Source organism: Lathamus discolor, chromosome 6 (assembly GCF_037157495.1).
Source record: "Lathamus discolor isolate bLatDis1 chromosome 6, bLatDis1.hap1, whole genome shotgun sequence".
NCBI classification, from domain to species: domain Eukaryota; kingdom Metazoa; phylum Chordata; class Aves; order Psittaciformes; family Psittacidae; genus Lathamus; species Lathamus discolor.
Window position 1 is genome coordinate 79,086,300 of NC_088889.1, and position 27,163 is coordinate 79,113,462.

General features: G+C 36.2%; 1 protein-coding gene across 21 annotated transcripts in view; it reads right to left on the reverse strand.

Moving 5' to 3' along the window:
• The window catches only part of RBFOX1 (RNA binding fox-1 homolog 1), an 892,094-nt gene that overhangs the window by 316,703 nt on the left and 548,228 nt on the right, over nt 1-27,163 (reverse strand). For 3 of the 21 annotated variants that reach the window (XM_065683968.1, XM_065683974.1, XM_065683967.1), the window contains exons 1-3: nt 24,631-24,700; nt 21,338-21,385; nt 18,817-18,908 (exon numbers count right to left, since the gene is read on the reverse strand). The exons of the other annotated variants lie outside the window; for them this stretch is intronic. The gene's annotated coding sequence lies outside the window, so the exon portion shown is untranslated. Of the gene's footprint in view, nt 1-18,816; nt 18,909-21,337; nt 21,386-24,630; nt 24,701-27,163 lie in introns of those variants that run through there. 21 annotated transcript variants of the gene reach the window in all.

Below are 27,163 nucleotides of genomic sequence, written 5' to 3' on the forward strand. Positions count from 1 at the left end.
CCTGCTGAAAGTACTTGGAAAAACTAGCATATTAAAACACACAAAAGGGAGACATTAACAAAATGTTAATGATCTTTTTACCAGAAAAACCTGGGAGACAGTTCTTCAGTCAGTGGTCACCCCTGTAGTTCCATCAACTTAAAAGCTATTCCATTTAATTATCTTTGTGAGCAAGACATGATACAAATTATTCAACTCTTCCGTTATGCCTCATGATTACATGACATATTTAGCTGACACAGCACATTGCCAATCTTCTGTACTGAAAAAAAGTTCTTCAACAAATTTTCAAAAATCACAGAATTAAAGTCACGATGATTTATATGTGCTAGTATGAACAATAACTATGTACCTAATTTTTAAATAACACTCTTACAAACCCTGTGGCAAATAACTAATTCTTCTGATACCTTTTCTATGTTACCCTGCTGATTACTAAATCTCATACTTCCTTGAAAGCTTATCAGCTAACTAATCCTTAGCCCTCTGCAGTCACTTACTGCATATCTTCTAATGTGGCTGTGAAGTCTGCTTTCATTATAGCTTAGTTTTTACAATGTGGATAGAAATATGCTTATATGCAAGGGCATTAAATAGACGGTAAATAATAGTTAATTGAGGGAAATTATTTAAGAAGCACTTTTCCCCCTCCTTTGCCCACATACTCAAGCTCAGTGCAGTGGTAACTCCTTTAACCCTTTTACAAGCATTATGGATGAGGTACCAAATATGAAGTGTAGTGATGAGAGGAACAGCCACGATGAAAGACTCAGGAGTTCTCTTAAGCTCTGTTAGACATTGTTCCTTGATTATAAGGATAAAGCCTATTTTGTACCATCATCCCATTATGAAAGATGGTCCTCCAGGAAGCTACTAGGTGGCAAGTTATACTTGACCTGACTGTATGTTTCAGCCTATTTATCTGGTGTACTCTGATCCATTCAATACTGGTTTGCAGGTCTCACAGACAAAACAATTTGCTAGACAAATATATAGGAAGAGTTTTGGACTTGGGAAGATCTATCAGGTCTACTAATTTGTTGATAATGCCTATGAATGCAGATAGACCAGAAAGCCAAAAACTACACACAACCCAAAGAACAACTCTATGTACATGAAACACAATGGCAAACAATGTATTTGAAGTGACAAGGGGGGGAACCACAACAAACCTCCCCAAACAAACCCCACAAAATGTAATTTATATTCTTCAAGGGCAGATTGTTCTGCTTAAGTTTTCTGCTTTAGTGAAGGGACTTCACAAGACAGGGAACAGCCTAATTTTGCTAAAAAGTGAAAAATATCATAAAGTCTGTAAAACTGAGTAATGTATTTCTAAACTGATCTTTAAAAATGACTGAAAAAACCACATATAAAAAAACCTTATTTCCCTCTCACTGGGTTAAGGTGAAAAGCCTCGTATTTGCCTCCTGTCTAATTTTGTACCACAGCAACAAGTACAATGCTGGAACTGTCTTTTAGCAGATAGATTTGGAAAAGCAATATAATCTCCAGAGAAAAGTCTACTGGGATTTTATAAAGTTCAGATTTTCATTAGGTTTATCTCAGGCACTTCTACATCCACCAAGATTCTGAGGTGGGAGTCACAAACAGATCACAAGGACAGTAGAAGTACTCTATGTGATTTTCTGTGAAGTTTCTCTAGTGGTGAAGGAAGCCAGGATCAAAGGAAGAAGGGCTGCCTTTTGTAACACTACTAACAACACATTTGTTATGGATGGTGAGGCATTTAAATAATTGGAAGGCTGTAAGAATCTACCTCCTTGGCAGCTACAAATTCTTTCTGGTGAGAAAGATGAGGCATCAGAAAAATCTATCTGATAAATCATGCAGAGTTTCCATATAAATTCTCCCTTCCCATGGCCTTTTTTTTGTCTGCATGAGATGACGATCAGGCCATATGTTACTATGCCAGATTCAGTATTTCCTAACTGAAACACATATAGTTCCTACATTAATATTTCCTCCAGAGCAATTTTTAATAAAAACCAAAACCTACTTTAATGTCTACATCCTACAAAAAACATGACTGGGACTCTGTCCTCAAAAGCAGTTACATATTCAATTACTTTTATAAATACATCCCCTTTTATTATTTTTAGGTTTTAAAAGCCAGCTAAATATTGCATTTAATAGTAAGCATGTGCCCTACTGAAGGGAACACAAGCTATAATGATATGCCTAGCTTAAAAGCAAATCTAATCTACTTGCTTATTAAATTTAAATGTGTTTAAGGCTGATATGGTTTGAAAATGATATGTAAAATAACAGCTTCCCTGGCTATAAATGTCAAGGCTAAAAATTATATGCAATATAACATACAAAATAAATGCTGCTTCATCTTTACATTTCAGTGTGATCAATTCATTAAATGAGGTATTACAAGCTATGAGAAAATTTTACAACTCCTGAGACATAATTTGTCACAGGGTATTACAATGCAGCAAGGAAATACTTTAGAGGTTTTGTCATCAATGGATTAAAATTCTTATTAGAAAGAAGGTGCAGAAAAGTAGCTTTCTGATGTACCATGACCAAAATTACTCATCACAGCATATATTAAACACCTACGTGATACTTTTTCATTATGCAGTCTCTGTATAAAGTGCCTTTTTTTTTTTTCCTTTGGAAGTAAAACAAGGAAAAGATAGGTAAACCATTTTACTGGACAGCGAGGCAAGGACACAAAAGACACAAAGCTTCCCCACCACACCAAACCCAAATACGCTCCGGCAGTCTTGGGTTTGCTTGGGTTTTGTTTCCTTTTTAATTACAATATAGGGATGGTCATTTCCACCTGCTGTGTTTTCCAGAAATGACAAAGTTTTTTACACCGCTAGTTAGAAAGAGCTGAGAGCTAAGAAGACAAGAAACACAGTATGTGCTCCACCAAAGTCCCCACCAAATAGCCTCTGGGCATTTTCCATACACGACTGTAGCAAAACTCTTGCTGAGAAAGATGTAAAACCTGGAAAGCCATTCTGCATCTTGAATCTATGCAACTCACTATTCCAGAAAATATTCATAAAAGCTTCAGCTTAAAGAATTTGCTCATTTTAGCACTCTCAGTAATCAACAGAGAGATACAAAGAGGATCCCACAGGACTTGACTCAGACCATCTAAATTAGACTCTTTGAATTGCCTCCTGAAGGTCCATCTCTCCTTACTGATTATAGAGGGAGCATCCAGAGTCTGTGTTTTAGGAACGTACCCACTCCCTTCTCCAATCTTAATTCTTCCAAATGAGACACCACTAACAACTGCTTTGGCTGCATTATTGTTAGCAACTAGTCCATCAAATTTATATTCTTAGTCTTTATGAAGTTTGAAGAAGTTATAAAATTGTCATGATCTTGGAGACCACTGAAAAATCATATTTCAACTGAAGTGAATACTTGCTACAAGCAAATAAAAATTATCTATACAATGATGACTTTTAATTTCACCCAAGCATTTGTATACCCTTTTTACTCAAATGTTCAAAAGGTCTTGACTGATTTAAAATTTGTTCAGACTTTGCTGTTTATAATTCAACTCTGTTTCAATAAGAATCCTGGCTATGAACACTCAGGCCTAGGATCTTCTAATAAGGCAGCAAGACGAGCAATTTTCTCACATGAACCTTTTTATAGCAGCTAAAAAGCTAAATGCTACTTTTCTTACTATTTCTCTGCAAAATAAGAATAATTATCATGGTTATGATTTAAACTAATTTTATTTTAAAATCCCATAAATATTTCAAAGATATGTGCCTGCCTCTTGCTTTATCACTTTTCCAATCTGCCAGATATTTAACACATTTGTCTTTCTCTGACATAAAATTTTGATATCATGTAACAGAAAAACACACATCACCCCACGTGTTCTCAACGTGCAATAAAATCTGGTAATATTTTTGCAGGCCAGTATATAGCCATGAATTTCTGCTCCACAAAACCATCCATATTACCAGGGGAATTATTAGGTGGCTGTATCTTTGCAGGCACTCAGAGCAAGATAACCCTAATCTAGTCTTATCACTTGCACACAAAAGCACCGGATCCAATAGGCTCCCATGTAATCCATCTCTGTCAACTGCATTAAGGAAATTACCTGTCAGAAATATCATGGTCAAGATTCTGTGATTAAATGCAAACTTAGAAAATGCTCAAGGGTATAGTAAAAAAAGCTGCATAAAATTGCTTTCAGTTTAGTTTTCCTTATGCTAATGTTGTGTCCACAAGCATTTGAACAACATAAAGAACCAAGTAATTTATCAACCAAGTATTGCATTGCCAAAGGCAACAGAACAGAATTTTAAATTTGTCATAATTCCATGAAGTTGCCTTTGCTATAAAGACAGGAACACCTAAAAAAAAATTAAGAAAACCTTTCAAGATCTCTGAAAAAACAAAAAGCACATCAGGTTCTTTAATTTTATCTGTTTCTCAGGAAGGGAAATTGCTATTGCTGATGAAGTATAGAAATGTCTAAACTTTCAGATTCACAATATTAATACTAATTTTATTTTCCTTGATAGTGGTTTGTCTCTGTGAACTTCATTTAATGATTACTTCAAGAGGTCTGCATGGTTAACAGCACAGTCCTATCCCTCAGGACACTTGGGTCCAATCCCCTTCTCCATCAACAGCTTAGATCTTTTCCTTAGGCATCTTTCTATAAACTGGACAGAACAATCGCATATATGTGTGATTTGAACATAAATGTGCTATTAACTGTGAATATCCTGACTCTCTGCAAAAGAACATAACGTAAGTAGAAAAAAGACCCCACAAAACAACAAAACAGCTTGATTCATAATTCTATAGCTGAACAATTTTGCATGTTTTGAAGTATTCACTCAAGAAAATTCTAAAATGCCCAATGTGCTCTAAAGAAATCAAAGGGGGGGCAAAACCACAAATAATCAATATTAGTAATATTAACATAGCACATACAAGAGTCAAATAAAGGGCCATTGAGGTGATTAAGACACTTGGCACATACCTCATATAAGGAAATGCTGAGAGAGCTGGACCTGATCAGCCTAGAGAAGGCTCAGGGTATCCTGTCAATGCATATAAATACCTGAAGGGAGGGTGCGAAGAAGATGGAGCCAGGCTTTTTCATTGGTGCCCAGTGACAGGACCAGAGGCAACAGCACAAACTGAAATGCAGGAGAATCCCTCTGAACATCAGGAAACACTTCTTCACTGTGATGGTGACGGAGTTCTGGCAAGGGTCGCCCAGAGAGATTGTGGAGACTCCATCCTTTGAGATATCCAAAAGCTGTCTGGACACGGTCCTGGGCAAGCAGTTCTGGCTGGCCCTCTTTGGCAGTAGTGCTGGACCACATGACCTCCAGAGGTTTCTTCCAACCACAACCATTTTAGGATTCTATGAACCTACTTTTCCAATTTATCCAAGCCCCTCTGAGGAACAGTCCTGCTGCCTACTATATATACTGCTTCCTTCAGTTTGGTATCATCTACAAACTTCCTGACAGTGCACTTCACCCCACTTTCCACATTGTTATTAAACAGTTATTGCCCCTTATACCATCCCTGAGGCACATGACCACTAGTGAGCCACCAAATTAACTCTGAACCACTGGTCATAGCCCTTTAAATCCAGCAGTGAAGCCAATTTTTCCAGTTGACTTACCATCTATTCATTAACTATTCCATATCTCACCAATATGGCTGTAAGAATACTAGTGTAGATTATGTTAAAAGCCTTGATACAATCATGATATTGAACATCCAGTAGTCTTCTCTTCATAGGACAGGCTGATTATTTTGTAAAGGAAGCTTTCTTTGAGCTATAGTGCTCAAGAATGGTACATTTTGATGAAAGGTTACAAACGAAAAGCCAATGAGACTATTTATCACCAGAATTCTAACTCCAAAATTGAAATCTAAATCATGCAGTGAAAATATTCCACTGTGGTGACAAACTGGTGGGAATTTGTTCTTTATCAGGCAAGTAAATGACAGTCACTAATGGCAATCTTCATGCTTAGCTCTCTCACTGCAGTCCAGCATGCATTCCCTAATTACTCAAAGGTGGGGGGGAGAGGTATGGGTGCAGGGGGGAGGAGAGAGGGAGGAAAGTACTGTAATATACCAAAAGCCCTAAACTTGTTGCATCACTACAGATACCCGTTCACTAAGTATCCTGAATGGTTGTTCTTACTGAATAATCATGTATGAGATGGAGCTTCTTCTAAGCAGTATTATCTGTCCAGCTGGTCAGAAGTTTCCAAGCAGAAGGTCTTATGCTCAGGCAATAAAGTTAAGGAGGACAACAAGCTGGAAGCAAAATGTGGAATGGGAAAACTTTAAAAGTTCAAGAACCTCTCCCTGTAAATCTGGAAATGCATTTCCTCCTTCTGAAGAAATTTTGCTGAAAAACCATTGAATCTATTTCTCAACACGGGATTCACCTAAATCCAGCCAGGTGTAATCGGTAAGACAATGGCAAGCAACAGACTAGAGCCTGGCAGAGTTTGTTCGTTTTGTTAAGACTGCCTACATTGCACAAAATATATGTTCAGCATTTAGACTGCTGAAGATTTCCCTTTGCGATGGTTACATACCTACACAGCTGTCTCTGTCTTACTGGAATTTTGAAAGTACACAAAAGAAGGGCTCATATACGGAAAGTTGGACCCAAGAAATGTAGATTTAATTAATAGGGTACAGATATCATAAACTAGAAGCCTCAGAAAACTAGCAGTAACGTGCTGTTTATAATATAGATATCTTCACATCAAGATGAAAGGCTGAAACTCTACAAATACAGTCTGGTATGTACTCTGTCAACTATTTTCACTTGATGCACCATAGAGTATCGGACTTACAATATGAAGGTTGGGAGGACAGTTATATCTGTTTAATGTGAAGCAATACCACTATAAAGATTTCTTTCCATTACGGGAGAAAGAATAAATTATACATACAGAATCGATGCCCCTTTTCTCATCTTTGTCCAAGGTCAACCTGGAGTTCCACTGAAGTTCTCAATCTAGCAGAAGAGCTGCAATTTCTTCTACTAAAGCTAGCAGGGACTGGAAAATACAGCTTACAGAAGACTGCAAGATGCATCTCATCCTTTGTGAAGACAGGACTAAAAAGCCTACTAAAGAGCATGAACTGAACAGCAAATGGAAAGAAAATGTTAATGCATTTGTTTGGCTCGAAAACCTATCATGGAATTTACAGTTACTTTTAACCACCATTAAAAGAGCTAGCAATAAGACTTAAAGAAATAATATAGAAGTTCTTTAAGAAGTGTTGTCAACCTCATTTGCTGTTTTTATGCAATGGCCATTGAACAAATGCAGCTGATTAAGTCATGGAATCATTATTTCACACAATATTTAGAGCTCAAAATATATCAGTAGAAGCTGAAATTACAGGCAAAATTTTGAACCTTCCACATTAATTACATATCAAATTAAACAGTTGTAAAAAAATAAAAGTGGACCTATGTTCCATGTGGCAGTTTTATTAGTTAGTTTATCATTCCCCATATGTGCTGCCAAGGAAAATTATAATAGGCTACCACTGCTAACAACAAAAGAAGACTATGAATTATTATTTATAGTCTTATTAACCACATTGGTAAAATCAACATAACGGGGTCATGATCACAGAGAATGAAATTCTGTGTTCAACAAGCATACTGTACAGAACACAAAGAACAGAAATTCACCAGTACTTCTAAAGCAGGGATAAAATACAATACAACTGCAAATTTAATCTTAAAAGCACGCATCGACTAATGGGGATTATATCCAGACTGAGCTGGATAACAGTTGTTTCCTAGCAGGCCATTTATACAAAGCACTATTCTTTCTTGGAGTAACTCTCAGATTAATAAATTCAAAATTGTTTCCCTTCTATTGAAAAGCCAATTCCATTAAACACCCTGTATTACTTAAGTAACATAACATATATTTGCAAATGAATGCAAAGACTCTATAGCAAGTGCCTTAAATTCTGGAACTCAGAATGGAAGCACTCTGTGATCTTCGTTCTAGGTACGATACTGATTCCATAACAGTAGCCTAATAAAGATATTCATGCTTATAAAGAATTAGACTATTTTTAAGTAAGTCCTTTAATAAGTGAGATTGACAAAAAGGCTTCTTTCTCATACAAACTCCATTCAGACATTATTCTGCTTAGCACCCATGCCCAGTCACTTTGCCTGGTACAGTCTTCTAAGGCCCTCTGGATAAAGAACAATACCTGTTCTGGTCTACCATCATCTATCAGTATAATTTTAATTATTGTATTTACTTCTAATCTACCCTTTTTGCTATTATGGACTGAACCTAGTATTCCAGAATGAACTGCACAACATTTGATGTATGGACTCTCATATATACACAGGCTACATCAGGTAGTGTGTGCTGGAACAGTCCTTCACAGAACAGGGTCTTAGAGAAGATTAATGAGCCAGTACAGCAACAATGGCTATTATCACTACCTATCATCACCGCCACCTATTACCATCAACTTTATCTAAAGAAAAATGAGTTAGAACTTGAATGACTTAACAAATGTAATAAAATAAAACAACTGAGCAGCAGAGGTAACAACTCCAGGAGTTCCTGATTCCCAGCTACAAGTACTCAGGCCTCCAGCCAACATTGCCTCTCTGTGCCTTCAAAGCTGTGTTATTACATCAGACAGATATTAAGGCAAAAAGATGGGAATTAGGTTAAAATAAAAAGGAAAAGAAAAGCCATGGGATTTTTTCCTTGTTTTCCACCAATGTAATAAAACCAGGATTCTCTTCAGCCTACTTGAAAAAGACAGACCTGAAGGGAATTATGATGTGATGTTTTTTCTAGATTAAAGTGTAATAATTGCGAAAAGGAATGCTTCATGGGAAACATACCTTTTTCCACGGATGTACAAAACTACACATAAAGCACCACTTTGGATTAAATAGCTACACGCTTGTATTTAAAGTGACTGACTCAATAATACTTATGTTAAAAACCTGTTCTTACTCTGTTTTCACACCACACTCTTCATCTTAGTATCCAAGAACTGTCTGATAGAGCATTAAACAGTAATGACAAACATCTGTCATCCTTGTTTTCCTATCCACTCTTCACCTTTGTCCTCAATAAAAATTGAGCGTATAAAGCAGGTAAACTTGGGCAGGCAGAGAAGAGAACCTCATGGAAATATGCTATCAGCAGAATCCTTCTGTAGACCTTGCGTTGTGTAATACACATGAAAAATAATTGTATCACTAGAACTGTAAAATAACCATACTGGATTTGCAAAACAAGATGCATTTTCCCAGCTCACTGAAGAGCCTGTAGCTTTTTGGAAATCAGTATATACCTACTTCAAGGTATTCTGCAAAAAATATTACAAAATACATTAAGTACAAACAATTTATTTTGGAAGCTACAAAATTAAAATGGACTGCACTTTATATGACTCAGTGAACAAACTAGCAGAGTTTATGGCATAACTACTTTCTAAGTCAATTCTGCCACCTAGCTCATCTTGTAAAAGCTAGCCCTACTACATTCTACTGAAAGGCAATTTTAATCTTATTTAGGATTCAAATTCACAAATAACCCACCCAGAATAGCTAAATCACTTCATTAAATACAGGTAACATAGCATATTGAAAAGAAGAGTCATTTACTCCAGAGGTACTAAAAGAAAGTTGCTGTGCATAGAAAACCTGTCACTTATAAATGAGCTTTAATTCTGATTGATTCAACATACAGAAAACCATTTTGCTTCATTTAATCCCTTAACTACAGTTGATGCTTTAAAATATTCCAGGGGATTTTAATTTTCAAGCTATGAAAGAAAACGTCCTTCATCCACTCTCAACTGAAATGTGTAATACTGGTTCTTGGATAGTAATTATTTTCATTTCTTAACCAAATATAAAACAACTCCTTTTCTTGTCAATGCCTTTTAAGAGAACAAAATGTACGATGGGGCAGACTTTCAAATCCAAGTACAGACCAGCACACCATTTCATAAGCAAGTATTGATATATATAAAATACATATCTGCATTTTTAAAACAAGAACATCCAGATTATGCCATCAGAAACCTGTTGTGAAGATTTGAACTGTTCAAATATATTGAAAAAAAAAAAAAAGCTGAAAATATGCAGGCTTGATTTTAAGTTATCTGAGCAACTATGCTGAAAAATCAGGACAGCAAGTAAATCTTGGAACCAGCAGAAAAATCTGCCAGTAGAAAAAGACAAACTGATATTTATTTATTTTTTAAATAATGAATTCTGACATACATAACAAATACAAACCTAAGTATCTTAAAGATGCCTGAATATTTCCAATACTCAGTAGTATTTTAATCGGGAGATGCCAGATTACTGTTTAGGAAGGGTTTGTCATGAGATCTTAGTAATCCATAGTTGACATGATTTGCAGAGTTGATCTTTCCATCTTCTGTGCTCTTGGATTTTTTTTAATTCCTCTGTAAAGAATGTGATGCACAGCATTGCTTCTTGGTCTTGTTTATCTTACCTCAACAACATGTTAGGCATTAACATCAGAAAAAGAAACAGCTGTCATTATCTTTTATGATTCTGTATTTGTGTTGGGGTTAGCATAATAGCACCTTTGCTTGCTGCTACTAATGCTAAGTAATTTACTGGAAAATACTAATCCTGTCACAGTGTAGATGCCTACCTTAACAGGCAGGCTAAATTTGGAGATAAGTATTTTCATTTTACCTTTCCAAGGAATTACAAAGGCGAATGTATGGATTCCTGCTAGAGGGGAAAGAAAAATCAAAATTCCCCAGTATTACTGTTTTATCTTAGAAATTCAAAATACTTTACAAAAAATTAAAACTACAAAGAAATCATCTTACTCAAAATGATAAGAAGTCTAAAGAATAAGAAGTTACCTGTCTGAGACTTACAGCACAACTGAAAATATAATCCCTGATCTGAAACTTTGACTTTTACAAAGCACAGTATTAACTCCAAAAGACTATGGCAAACACATATCCAGTATTAACAAGGATCACTAATGTCAATACTTTTTGCTGTTTATATTTAGAAAATAACTAAAGAATGGTAACAGTAAACAAACACATTCTAAGCAAGATACTATTCCTATCATCTCATTTTCCAACCTCCACCATTCAACTTTTAAAACTAGCAAGGAGAACATGTATTATACAGAAGCAAAACTCCATGGAAGCTCCTTGGAGAATAGCAGAAATCTGAAGTTTGACACGGATTCTGTGATTCTGTGATTCTGTGAGGGTGAGGTAGAAGTAAGGATTTCCAAAAACCATTTTCTCCCTCATTAGAGAAGTAATGCCCTCTTCCTTTCTACATCCCCTTCACTTCCCAGCGCTCATTCAAAAGAGAAAGCTGGGGGTAGAATCCATTTACAGCAGATAAATCTTTTTTCTGTATGTACAGAAATGCTGCATCATTTTCATTCTTTGAGCAGGGAGATAAAAGAAAAACTGCAACACTTCCTGCTTCTTCTCCAAACATCCATTTCTGTACATTCCCCCTGTAACGTTTTTCTGTCCTCCTGCAATGTTCTCCATTCTTAGATCTGACGTATTCTTTTTTGTTTTGCTTTTATTCCCTCCTTGCTTTCTTTCTCATCCTGTCTATCCTTTCCCCTTCTCCCCTGAAGTGCCATATTACTGTTCTCCTTTAGTCTACACCTTTCTCAACTCATTCTATCTCTCCTTTATTCACCTGTCATCCAGGGATGGATTATTTTAAATGCTCCCTCAACCTTTGCTGCTTTTCAAGACAGGCTGACAAGAAATCTGGAGACTTAGATCTAAACCTGCTTCATAGCTTTCTGAATATGATACTGATAGGGATGGAACAGAAAGAGAGTTAAAAAACATGTGACAGCATTGTTGTCAGAAATCCTTAACAAATGCATATATGGAACCAGTCTCCTGACAGTTTTACACATTCAACAGTGTAATGTTTTGAACTTGTGGCCGTTGCACAACTCCCTTTTTTTAAGCTTCAACCCCCTTTGCACTTGACCTCTGAGCTCTCAACTAGCTGCTCCCAAATACACTACTCAAAGACCTGAGACCTGACTTGTTTGACACTCTGAAACCAATCATGACACTCTTTACAGAACTGTAAAAAAAAGTTGCTTTATTTTCAGAAAAATATAGGACTTATTATTTTCTTAATTTATTCTGTTTTTCATGGCTTGGCCAAGCAAAGGAGAGGTGTCTGGTTTTACTTCAGAACCTAAAATCAGCTCTGCTCGGAGCAACATCCATAGTTTGTTAATGGGATAAACTGCAATGACCAGCAGCATAACTATTATAAAAATGCAAACACATTTTTCTTCAGTAAGTCAAAGATTCAAGTTGCTGCTAATCAGTCTATTGCTCAAGTTATGCAGCATGCTTATTCCTCTAAGGTAATAGTAAAAATAAGTAAAAGAGAATATCCGGCAGGTCATGGAACAGAACAGAACAGAACAGTTCAGCTGAAAGGAACCTACAATGATAATCTAATTTAACTGCCTGACAAATTCAGGGTTGACCAAGAGTTAAACCATGGTATTAAGGGCTTTGTCTTAAATGCATAGTGCAACAGAAACACTTTTGGACACTGTTCTAGTTCTTAGCAACTTTCAAACTGATTTCTCAATCCAAACACTACTTTAAAACATGATCAAAGAGAAAATTGAAGGTTTCATTAAAAAAAAAAAAAAAAAAAAAAATTAAGGTGGACACGGTCAAAGTTCAAAAACCAAAGTATAAAAGAGTATAGAAAAAAAAAAATCACTACACCACTACTGAAATGATATAAGAAATTCCAAGTTTTCAAACTAAAGCTTTCCTGTACCTCGCATTTTCTCTGAATGTTAATGAATCTCACTATATCAAAACTCTAGTCATTTGCAGTTTGTACACATAGTTTCTCTCCCAAATACTTTTACAAATAATTCCCAAGATACTATTTCTGAAAGTACACATGATATTATTACTGTTTCAGCAATGTACAACAAACACCAATAACTCTACCGATTTTTTTGTACATAAAAGAATAGTTTGTAACCACTGAAATGCAGGTATCAGATAAAGGTACACAGTAGCAACACAAGAAAACACCTGCAATCAATAATGAATCTGTATGTATATACACATGTCTAAACATAAATTCTTACATACATACTGCCTGCCTACCTAGTGCACGTAATAAACACAGGGCAGAGCATTTTCCCAGTTGTTTTTAAATGCTTAGCACACATGAAATTTTGTGTACGTAGACAAACGAATTTGAGCATGGTTTGTAAAATTTAGAATAAAATGTAGTGAGAGAACAAGATTATACTCAGTACTGTGTATGAAACATCAGTTACAGTTTTTGTATGGGCTTTGAAAACATATTTTCTCAGATATAAACTGTCTACATACACAAACATACACATACACAATCCTCTCTGTCTCTCATTAGATTTTTACCTTTAGCCAAGCAGGTGTGTATCCACAATATCCCAAGCCTTCCAATCAAATCCAGAGGGCTCATTTGGGGGAGCCAAACTCTCTGGTGGACAGAACACTAAAGGCACACATACAAGTTATAGTATACATTAGTGCCAGAGAGAAATTCCTGTCTAGCCTGCTATGCTGTTGAACCAAGTAAGCCATTACAAGTTCACCACTCAGACCCAAGCAAATTCGGCTTTGGAAACCACGGGACCTACTAACCTACCTAAAATAAAAAGTTACCCATTTTTCCAAGGCACAATAAGGTACAATATGAAACAGCAGGATAGCTTTAATATTGGAAACCAAAGGCAATTATCTCCCTACTCATATTGGGAGTAATGCAATTTCAACAGGGCTTATAACTTAAACTCCACTGCATTATTAGTATTGAACTCTTCCCACACCACAGTACTGGTCACATGATCAGTATGGACATATGATATATAGCACCACCTGAATTCATATGGACTATCTCCTTTCAACAGATTTGCTGGTGTAAAGCAAGAAAGGTATTTAAAAAACCAATGGAACTCTAAGATCCAGTCCTTAGACTCAGCTGCAACCCATCTCTATTAACTCAGAGATACTGGTGCAAGGCATATTCTGTGCATTCTGGAGCTGCAGTGTACTAACTTTAGCAACACTTTTCAGGAATCCAGGTGCAGAGCTGCACCAAAACTTCAGGAGATGTACACAAAACCTAAATACTCAAAAGGCCAACTGTTTCACAGTCATATCCTTGGATGCACTGTGACAAAAGCCAAACTTTCTGACTTTCAGGCTACTATTCTAAAACATATAAGAGTATTTCCTAAAATGACTATGACAAATTTTACAAGAGGCAAATGAGTATTTTGCCTACACTGTTTCATGTTTCTATTTTCATAGCTGCCATTTTCAAATGAAAAAAGAGGCAGATGCCCAACATGTAAAATTTCAACGTGAATAGTTAACATCAGACAGTGTTGTAAGAAACCAAATCTAGATAATAGTATCAAACAGCTGCCATCAATTCCATCTAAAACTACTTCAGTACGGACATATGATATAACCGTAAACTACTAAAACTACTAAACTATTAAAACTACTTCTGCATCAGTTATTAACAGGTGCTACCAGGTGCACAAATTACTTTTGAAATGCACTCAATATGCACTTTGTAATATGTGCATCTCATGAAATAACATCTTTATTAAGTTATACAATACACTACTACCGAAGTTTAAGGTCATTTAGAGCTTCTTTAAGTCAAAATGAAGTTATTTAATTGCTGAAAAAGCAGCATTGTTGTTTTGTAAACATATATTCTTTTAAAAAGTAGGGTGTCTTTTGGGGACTGCTGAGTGAGCACAGAGGAGCTTTAATCACACGCACAGGAGTTTGAGACATTCGGCTTTTGCTATTTTTTTGTCACTTCCCACCAGACTCTAGTTTCCCTCTCCCTCAATTTAGTCTTATTGATTACACTGCATCTGACTTTCACAGGGGTTCAAACACACCACCCTTACTTGAAAACCCGGTTTATTTTCTCATTCACAGCTTACCACGTAGATCCTGACAATTCTATTTCAAAGTTACACTTGCATACGTATTTGCGTGAGAAAGCAAAGCAGTGGACAAGCATTTACCACGGCCACAAGATAGCGGCGCGGGCTGCGGACCTGCCTCAGGCAACTGGCGCAGAACCCTCTGGAACCCGCTGGGCCCTGCTCCCACCTGGCAGGGCGCATGACCCGGCTCCCCCTGGTGTGGCGCCTGAGGAGTGAGTCGGGCTCGGGGTCCTGCCGAAGGAGAAGACCCTGCTGCAGTGCAGGAGCTCTTAGGTAATTTGTTCATAACTTCTGTATTTTACCAAACAACTGTGAGTTTTCTGTGGTTAAAGTCTCATTTTATTTTTACCAAAATATCTAAGAGGGTGAAAGTGTATCTTTTGGGTTTGCTTGTCTTTGGAAAAGACAAAGTAATTCCTGTTCAAGGTCTATCACTGTGATTATTTCATAATTCTGAGGTATCGGCATAAAATGTGAGATGCTGTTATGTTCCTTTCAGTTACAGAGAATGAAAGAAATGGATTACACTTCATGCTGTCCCCTGCTTCCATTTCATGCAGACTTTGATAGCTAAAAATAGCGTGAATGTTGTTGGCTTGAATAAAGAGGTAGAAAAGGTCTAAGCTTAAGGGGGAAATACAGGATATGACATTTAAAATGCCACCAAATTTCACCTAAAAATACAGATTAATCTCTTCCAGTTGTGTTTTACTGAGTAAAGAGTGTTGAAGAAGCTTTTTAGATGAGTCTTTCAGAGAACGTAAGTATCCATGCTTAAAATACATGTGTTAAAAGCACAAAAGAAAGTATTCAAGGTTTCTCACAGTATACAGCTAAGTGCGAGTGTGGTTCTATTCACACAACTGTTTCTTCCAAGTAGAAAAGTGTTTTTAAAGATATATATCCTTAATGGAAAATATGCATAGTAATTTCAGGGTTTTTTTTTTTTTTTTTGTAGACCAGGTGAATTACATTAATGGCAACATGTAGAATTCTTTTGATCCCATAAGTTTCCATCTGATCTCAGTTTGGCAAAAGTGCTGCAAATCCCTGCAGCACTTTGGGTTTATTCACAATCAGCATGATTTGACCATCCCATAAAAAAATGCAGTATATAAGTACTGTCTGGCAGTTTGCATAACATTATAATATGGTGTTGCTATGAAATCAGAAGGAATGACATTATGCATGGATACAACTTTCTGTTTACCCTAAATTGATTTTCAGATTGAAATGGTACCTTTTACTACGCATGCTTTCAGTGATAGAGTTTGTCCTATGAATGTATTCAGTAACTAAGCATATGGTCCAGCTTCCCACTTCTGGAGCCTGGTCCTCTTCAGAGCATATTGTCACATTGTACATATGCATGACGAAAAGCTTTTCACTGTAAGACTACTGCTGAAAAGATGATGAGTTTCCTTCCATTAACCTACATTGATGAGAATAATACTGCCCATTTCATTTCAGTTATATACTCTTAATGACACTGAAGCTTCTGAATGCTTAGTGGATAATCAAATATAATAATGAATACAAAGACTAGGTTTGAATTTCTCTGTATTTAGAACAGTTTTGCAGCCAGGTATAAACAAGCTGCATCATTGTATGACCTTACGCACACACAGTTTGCCAGAATAATAGGCTCTACACTTCTATCATAACCACAGTTTGTATTTTTGAACTATGAACAAAATGACAGTGTACCTAGATTTCTCTGTTGCCTCTAAAAGGTCAAGACATTTTGACTTTGCAGAAAAGATGCTTCTATGGTAAAACATGTTAATATGCATTTTATTTTGAGGGATTAATGACTTTCACTGGAATGCTAGCAGGCTCCTTTTCTTCCTGTACAGCTGTAGAGATCACATTCAGTATTGCCAGAAATTGTTCTGAAAAGCTGACTCTACATATGTTTATAAATGTCTATCACCTAGTATGTACATATTTTTCAGTATGCATTTTTTTTAATTTAATCGCTTGTTTTTCAAATTATCTTTCCACAATAATATTTCATATATTTATTAGCAGTCACCAGCATAGCTGGATTAAATACAGAATGCATTTCAGAACCGTGAACCTGACTCTTGAATCTATCCTTAATTTATTACAAGTGAGTCAGGTATTGTGGTTCGTTTTAGAAATGAACTACTGTTAAATGTAAAAGCTGTGCATATCAGCAATACAGGATTTGATCCCTTTATCTTTCAGCTTTATCTTTTTTTTCTTTTTTTTTTTTCTGCAATACTTTGCTTCATGGATTCATTGGTGTTTGGGGAAATCACCTACAGATACTGCTGAGAGAGAATTTGTTAGATTATGTCACATTATGTTAGATTAAGTCACATTGCTCTCCATGAGAAGTTCAGTGACTCAGTGTTCAAGGTTAATGACTCCTGTGACCAAATCAGATTCTCTCCTTCTTTGCCTTTAGGATTCTGGAAGGCAGATTATTTGGGTTTATATGGCAGGATGTGGAACCTGTTTCTTTCCGATGGCTTGTATTTTTAATATTAAGCATATAGCTGCCCCTCTACTTACTAGAAATCTTTCCAGACTAATATAGGAGCATAATGATGTTCTTTAGTAATTCTAAAGGTAATGCTATTTCTGCTAGTAAGTATTGATGTGTTTAGAATAAGAGAGATGTGGTTCTATAATGCAGTTGGATTGGCTAGTAACTCATTCATAAATTTAGGCTTATTAATTGATGATAAAAATATACAACAGTTTAATGATGAAATACAAAAGATATCAGAGTGATCTGTTTCTGATCTGAAAGCTCCCTCTATAGCAAGCTCATTGTACCAGAAATAGACAGAATTTCGTAGAGCTCCTGAACAAACATTAGGACATAATGGACAAGCAGTTGTATCAAAGGTCCATCTGTCCCAAGTCTCTGCCTCCAGAACTGTCTGAAGGTTGGAAAGTTTGGGCAAAGAGAAATAAGGCAAACAGATAATGATACTTCCCTGCTACACTCTTTTATCTCCAAACTGTGTCAAGCACTTCTGCTTAAATAATCCATTATGAATTTATTTTCTATGTTTATCAAATTGATTTTGAGCTACGTAACCTTTTGACATCCACAATATTATATGACTGTGAATTGGACAGCTACAAGTATGCTGTGTACCTTTCTTAATTATATGAATTTTCTTATTGTAAGTTAAGAGCATTGTTTCCTACCTCCCAAAAGAAGAGTTGTAGGCTGTTCTGCATGATGACCTACTAAAAAGGATGTATCTCAAAAGAACCGTGTTAGCCAGAAAGATAGCAAAAAGGTCTCTAGATTACTGTCTTGGAATCCAGTGGCTATACTTTGAAAAGAACGAGTGCTGCTCATAATTTTTAAAGACAACATAAAGGCTGCTATTCTTAGGAACAGATTCCTAGGGACGGATTGCCTGTGAACATTAAGTGCTCCTGATTCATCTTTCAGGTACAGAGGCAGAACTTGAGACACCCTTTATGTATGCCGTTATTAAACACAGCTGATGCTGTTCATCACACAAATTTGTGTGTTTTGAGCAACACAGTTATAATTGCACACTGTTAAATGACTATAAGTACCTAACTGGATTTTGCAGATAAAAGCCAAAAATGTAGTAATTTAAAAAATACAGGCATATACATGTGAGTAATTTTGCAGCTATTTCTTAATTGCAGTCATGTGATCACTCAGTTCAACAACCCAATGCTACTAAGTCACCCATCCCAATCTGAGTCAGTCAAAAAGACTTACTTCAATTCCATTGCTTCAGTTATACTGCCAGCAAGAACAGCTTTTCTCCACACTGTTATATTGTACATGCTGTAGCAACCTTGGACGTATATCTATAAATAGGGTAATAGATAGCAAGGATGAATATAAGATAATGTTTCTACAGCATTCCCACTTCAAAAGATTTTTGTCCCTGCCCATGGCAGGGGTGTTAGAACTACATGATCTTTAAAGTCCTTTCCAACAAAAAGCACTCTGTGATTCTACGAATCTTACAATAGATCATCAGTGCGCATTTTATGACTTTGATGTATATTTCAATTCCCTTGTTGCTACTTAACCTGTGATACTATGAGGTGTTCATTCATGCAGTGGCATCACTAGTTTGGTTACTACTGACTTACATGTGACAAAGTTTTTACTTTTTTTTTTTTTTCTTTGACATCCTTATGAGGTCATTTTTTACAATGCTGGTTGCCTATTGCAATGTAATTGTAATTAATACAAAATTGCTGCTGCTTAGTCTTGATGACTATGTCTGAAACTTTAATAAAAGAAAAAAAATACCCTGGTCAAAAGTAAAAACAAAAACTTAAAGATTCCAGTTTCAAACTCCAGGAATTCCAGACCTTAATTTCCATTCAAAACACAGGTTACCATGTTAAGCGGGGAAAAGGTAATTCTGACAGGCAAGTATATGAATTCAATATTATGTTATATTTTCTAGGATTCACAGAATACTCTTTATTTTCCTACTCTTTTTTTTTTTTTTTTATTCCCATTTTTATGTATTTATCCACATTGCTGGCCAGCTGAAACAACTATTAACTGTTGACATGTTTTTGAACTACATGGACCACTGTTTTATGGAAGATAATGAACTGTTCTAGAAACGTATATTAATTACTAGAGGGACATTCAGTAATCTTTTATCTGACATAATTAAATCTAGCTAGCAGTATGCATTTAACAAATAAATTATTCTTGCCTCAAAGCTTGCTTGCTCTGTAGTCTAACAAATAAGGAATCTGAATAATATGAATGACCTGGAGTAGCTCCCACAGTCTAAAAGATATGCAGACAGGCTTTGTTAGACTTAACAGCAGTTGTTATAGATCCTTCTACCTTCAGTTTTTTGTCAAAGCTGTTACTGAAGTGTACCACCCCTGCTGTGGGCTTGGACAAAACTGAACACGACCTGGTCTCTGCTGGACCACACTAATAGCATACCATATTAACTTCAACACCCGTAATTTCTACTCAAGCTAATATGCATTATTGTGAACATTAGTAGCTAATGAGCAAGCCTATGTCCTTTTTTGTCACCTTTAGTAGTAACCTCTTGCCCTGGGAAGGCAGGCAGCAGAAGCAATAATCTCTTTGGCCCAGCATATTAGCTTGTTGTATTACTAAACATCCAGCAAACAATATGCCTGCTGCTGAAACTGAGTTTCACTTATCTGTCCTTTTGTCAGTGTAAAACTGGATTTCTGAATGATTTCAAAAGAAAACAAAAGAGCAGCAGCTTAACATAATACAGGATGTACATGTCATCTACTAGCCAGTTATTTCCCCTAAACTGATGAAAACACAATTTTTCTCTACTAATTAAAACTCAGTAGCCTTCATATCTTTCAGTAAATTCTTTGCTACCAAATCAGAGTTTGCAGAAATATACTCTGTTATTCATGAGTTAAAAATTATGATTATTGCTTTAAAATTCAATGTAGCATATTCAGTACATAGCCACAGTTTGGCACTAAGTATCCTAGGACTGCAAGGCTCATGCTACTACATGCAACTTTTTAAAAATACTGACCCTGTTTTTTCATGGATATGTAATAGTGAGATAAATAATAATGCTGGGTAAATTACCTAATGATAAATCCTTATTCTTAAGAAAGTAAGAACAAACCTTTATCATTTCAACTTTGAAAGACATCTGTACCATAATTGCCACACTAACATCAGTTTATTTGATTATTTACTTTTTTTGCATGCTGCATATGGAATAATCCTTAGAGAAAGATGCTAGAGAAGAATTCAGTCTATTTACAAGGTGCTTTTGAAAGTCCATGGTATAGAAGTGAGTTTTACTGCTTCACATGTGGAATAAGTGAGTTTCTGCAGCTATATGCAGTTGCTTTTTGTTTGGATATGAAAGTGTAAATCTGCCAGCAGCAAGGTATCATATTTAGCATGTCCTACCAGGGACAAAAGAAGGAAAGAAATTTTGTATAAACCGTAATTTATTACTTAATGAGTATCAAATCCTCTAAATTTGTGAGGACAAGGAAAGGTCACAGTTCACAGACATCAAAATAATAAAGGAAACCAGGCATTTACTTTTGTTCTATGTGTCAGTAGCTTAATGTTGCATTAATATTATTTTGACTTATACTGCCTTTAAAATCCTACTGAAGAAAGTATTCCAGATTTGTAGAAGTCTTTCTGAATAAAGGAAGTCACAGTCACTGCATTCTTAATTTAAGTGCATACTTAATTGTAATTAAGTTCAGTGAATATGGGTTTCAGTACATACCTGGAGAAAATTGATGCTCCAAAGCAAGAATATTGTACTCACATATAGCTACAGAAAACAATAAGCAAAGGTAAGCATAGAGAAAGAAAAACAGTGAAAGACACTCATAAATCCTCCACTTTATTCTGGAATTAGCTGTTTAAATATTTCCTGTCCTGTTGATGGATGACAACACAAGTTTCATAGAATTTTTCTCCATCCAGATCAAAGACGAATATAAGCCAGACATTTCAGGGGTGTAATTTAGTTCCTTTTTTTCAATCAGTATATATTCCAAACTTCTGCAATTAATTGTACTAGTATGAAAACTACCTAAGAATGCTGTGGAGCTAATGCTGTAGATTTTGGTGGAAACTGCAGGCTAGTAGCAGCTCTCTGAGATGCTTCCCCTCAGCTGTCTTGCTAATGAAATGTATTCAGCATTACTCAAAACACAGACCAGCTGGCTCCCTAAATGCTGACAAAGGAAGATACTGCAATTAAGTCTGATCTGGTGGTCTTCCAATGTCTTTTCATTGATAACTCTAAAACTAAGCCCACCTATGTAACAAGTAACCAAAAAATATCAGAAGTTATTTTCCTCTGCAGTATTTCTCTCTGTGCACATCAGTGTTCAAATGCTTTCTGTTGCAGAACAATGACAGAAGCTTCTTACTCATATCTCATTCTTCCTACTAACTCATTTTAAATAATGAATTTACTTTCATCCTAGCTACTTCTGTAATACTGGCTAATTTTTAAACACAGTATCATTGCCTTCACTAGTGTCACTCAGTAATTTATACAGCTCTCAAAATACAGTGATATGTTTCTGTTTGCCATCCTTTGCAGAAACAAACAATTGTTTAGGGTTTTATTGAGGGAAACAAACAAACAAACAAACAAACAAACAAACAAATCCTTTGCTAATTCCAAAGAGCAGATTTGGTTAAACTATAGAGAAGATTAGGGGACGATAAGAAGTAAACCTGCAGAAGAGTTTCCCTGGTACATCTCCATTCCTCCAGTGAGCGTATCAGCAAGTAGTACTCATCATTACTTGTAAGCAAGTGGCTAAACAGGTGATGAGCTCCAAAAAAGTTACTAATGCAGAATGAAGGTGAAACCAATACAAAAAATGTTGGCTTTTTGTGATGTTAAAGAAAATGCATCCATTTCAAAAGCAGAAGGAAATGGGAGCAGATGATTGCTGTACAGGTGTTAACTGCCATCCTGAGTTAAGATATTTCCCAAATGCTAACAGGCTGTGCTCCTCTGCCAAACTCAGAGAATGGGCAGCTGGCCTCAGAAAGCACAATTGCATGCACAGCTGCATGAACAACAGTGTCTGAGGCACTTCTTACATTTAACTTTAATATTATAAGACTCCTGTCTGCCTGCTGGAAGGATGACTCAGGGCAGAAATTTACAAAGACAGGTAGTGCCTGGGGTTGAAGTCATTTCACTTGCTGATTATTTCATTGATAGTATTTTTCCTCATGAGAAAAATTTCAAATACTTCAGCAGTGACACATTTAAAAAAATGCAATAGTGGAGAGAACCATTGCTGTCTGCAGACATCCTTTCCCTGCCCACCTGTCACGATCATCAAATGAAGATGAACTGCAAGAAATAATAAAAATAACAGTATGTTTAGTTGTTGCAAAAGGAAACAATTTTTCTGGCCCGTGAAAAGATACCACATTCTGTTTCGTTTTGACATCAATCTCCTTTCTGTGAAAGAAGGGAGGCTGACTTTTTATTTTGTTTCCAAAAGATAAAAACCTGTATGTCTTTTAAGTGTGCATGTATATATATATAAACATGTATGTACATGCACACACACAAAAAACACCGCTGTGATCATGTATCTATCTATATATATATGTATCATACTTGACTGTATTTTCTGGTAAGGTTTCTTTGGCTTCTGTAGCCCTGTAAATCATAGTTGATTTAAGTAGTTCTCAATAAAGCCCTGAAACTTTATTGCATGAAAGAGCCCATGATTAATTTCTTCCCTAATGCAGTTTTGTTTGATGTGTAGTAAGAAGAACTGTTACTTCAGATTGGTTCTTGGTGACATACTGGCAACTGGAGATGTCCAGTCTTACAGCTGGTGGGGGAAGAGGGGCCTGGAATGTATTTACCTTTTTTTTTTTTTTTTTTTAGTTTCTTAAAATTAAATGCAGGTAATTTAATATTCAGCATCCTTGGTCCTATACATATATATATCTAGTTTGCAAAGAACTATCAAACCAGACCATGCCCATGATTTATGGCTCATGTGGTATATCTCCTAATTTTAGAAGCAATCTTTATGTGGTGCTTCTTAGAAACATGCACGAAAACCTTTCTCTTTTCCTGTGGGGGGAAAAAAAATAAAATCTTTTATCTCCTCCAATGTAAGCATTAATGTAATCATAATTCAAGCCATTTTACTTAAGGTTCTTTTAACACTGTATGGCCACAGCAAGTACGCAAATTTTCAGTTTGCTCTTAAATGTTACTACTGCAGTGAATCTTTTTGCCTTTCACAAAATGCCACACCCACTGTGAGACAGCCCATAGTTACTAGGTAGAAGTGCCATTAGAAAGACAACTGAAGTGCCTTCGTTAATATTATGCTAATAAACTAGTGCATTTCTCACTAATCCGTATCTTTAAAGCAGCTAAAGCAACACCCATATAATCAGGATGTGTGGAAGACTCCAAATGATGAGGAAAAATTCTGCATTGGCTAGGAAACGTCTGTTGGTTCAAACTATAGTAATCACAAGTGATAGCATTGCCTTTCAAAGCAATTTAATTGTAAATATGCAGTTATCCTGAAGAAAATATCAGTTTCTGAAAAGGCAGGCACAATTCCATCCTATTTGAAATTTACTAACAATGTCACCATAATTCAGTTGGGAAAACATGCTTTACCATTTGCCAAAATGCAGTTTACTGGACATTCTTCAGAATGCCTTCAGTACTATGCAGATTCTTTCAGCTAGTGTGCCCCACACAAAATAATTGTCAGCTATAGCTCAATGTCGTGGTTTAAACCCGACCACAAACCTCGTTCACTCACTTCCCCCACTTCTTGCCCTCCCAGTGCTCCTGGAGGGACGGAGAGGAGAATAAAAAAGAATGCAACTCCCACAGGTTGAGATAAGAACAGTTTAGTAACTAAGGTATAACACAAATCACTACTGCTACCACCAATAATAATAATGCTAAAGGAAATAACAAGGGAAGAGAATAAAATACCTCAACACCAGCTGACTAATAACTCGCCCCACTCCCCCCAGCCGAGCACCAACCAATACCTCCTCCAACCCTGCAGTCCCCCAGCCCTTCCGGGTAACTCCCCGTTACATCCTGGGCATGACGTGCTGTGGTATGGAATACCTCTTTGGCTAGTTCGGGTCAGGTGTCCTGTCTCTGCTTCCTCCTGGCCTCCCCTCCTCCCTGGCAGAGCATGAGGCTCAGAAAGTCCTTGGCCAGACCAAACATTTGAGCAGCAACTAAAAACATCGGCGTTATCAGCTCTCTTCCCAGGCCAAAAAATGAAAATATAGCACTGCACTAGCTACTAAGAAGGAGAACACTCAACTGTCTTCTGAAGTCTTTTAAAGACATGATGAAACAAAAATAAAGAAAAAAACTAGACCTCCCAGATTTAGTAACACAGAACCATGACAAATATGTAGGCATCAGCAATATTAATGGTTATTGTGAATGTGCTTCACGATAACCCTCACAACAAGCTGACTTTACAATGGCTCTGAAATAAACCTGTGGTCACAAGAGCGGCCTTCTCTGCAGGCTAGTGGAAAAACCTGGGGAAATGGCCAAATTTCTCTTTTACCAGTGAAACAAAATTACTGTGTGTTACTATTCTTGGGCAACCTGTCTAGAGTGAGGTGTCCCACCCATGGCAGGGGGGGGTTGGACCTAGATGATCTTGAGGTCCTTTCCAACCCTGAGTATTCCATGATTCTATGCAGAAAAGTATGCTGTGTCTAGTGAAATTAGAAGATCTACTACAGAATACATAATTAATTACTAAAGTTGCAAATTAAATAGTACCTTCTTGTATCTAAAAGCTGAAGTAACATTTATTTAAGATTGTTTCACACACAGCAGAAATGATTGTTGCTGTTACAGAAACTGGTTACGAAAATAATGCTCTCTATAGCCACATTGCATCTCCCAGTGTTCAAAACTTTAAATTCTGATTAATAACCTAATCAGCATGCAATAAAAAGGTAATATGCGCTGAGTTGTCTAGCTTTGAAAACAGAGATAACAACTAAACATGCTCCTCACTGAACTCTCTATAATATATTCTAGGTCTCCATGCTTATACCTGTAAGTGCAGAATTACTTAGGCCTCAAGCAGATGGAGCTTCTTCTATCTAGTACCAGTTGATCCTTAGAGAACTGCTGGCATCCAGACACACATCTGGATGTAGAAATGCCTCAATAAATCTCTACACTGGTGATCTGACTGTGGGCCTATCAGTATAATGCTGTCCAGCTATGGATCAGTTCTCAGAAAATAATCCCATGAAATTTCAAGGCAATCTCATATCACATATTTATCCTACGCAGCTGAATTTTTAGCCTCTTACATAGATATTTAGATCTGTGTCATCATAAAAATTCTAATGGAAAATAATTGATCTTTAAAGGTCCCACTGACTGAAAAGGATTTAAAAATATGGAATGTTTTAAGCACTAGACATGCAAATGTGACTGTTTGCCTTTAAAACTATGTATCAGCAAAATACTGCATCTCCTACGTTCTAGATGAAAAACAGGTGAATTTTATTAATATCTAGTTTTGTTTTCTCTCAATTTACTGTAAATTAAGGATGCTTTCCCATTAACAATTACTTGATTATTCATCAGACACAAGGCCTACTCTGTGCTATTTGAAAGACAGTAGGAAAGTACTTCAGTAAATACCAGGATACATAAAAAGGAGCTGCATTTTTCTTGAGTGTAGCTTTAAGACAAACTCTCTTGTAAAAGCAAATCTTTTCATTATCTTTTATTCTAAAATGAAACAATACATTATGCATTAATTCTTAGATGAACAGCTATACATTCTAGGGCTCAATGAAATTGATAATTCTGTAAACCAGTATTCAACCACAAATAATTAAGAAAATTTATTCAGGTTGGAAAATAAGTAGTTCTCTGCCCTTAGACTGGCTGAAGAAAATATTTAGCTAATCAGAACAAATTTTCAGGATGTGCACATAGAGATTACTAGGAACAAAAGGGAGTATAAAGAAGTAAGAGAGTTAAAAGATTTAAATTCTTAGATTTTGTATGAAGGTAGGTGACTGATAATACAGAACCAAAATATAGCCTTTCTTTTATTCAGTTTTGAAATACCTGCAAAGGGCAACCTAAACCTGAAAAATGGAGTAAGTGCAATGAGGCCTTTAGAATAATTATGTGTTGTTAATTGAAGAATGTTAATCATGTCATATTAGGAGGAAGACAGGGTTAAACTGGTAAAATTTCAATTCACTTAAGCCTTATCTCTTGCTGGAATGAACCAGATGATTAATCCTTAATATTCTTCAGGGAAACAGAGAACATCAGCAATTAAATTAACAACTACAAAGTTTATGCTCAGAGATTCAAAAATGAAAGACAGAAACACTTTAATTTTTCACAAGTTGTTACCTTAATTATCTTCTTATTGCTTCTGTCTCTTCTCCCTCATTACAAAAACACACCCCTCAGTATTCATGGATCCCTTTAATTTGCTGTAGCTCAGCAACTATGTAAGGAATGTCATCTGAGCTGCAAAAGTCATAAATCTTACTTTGTGCATGCTCA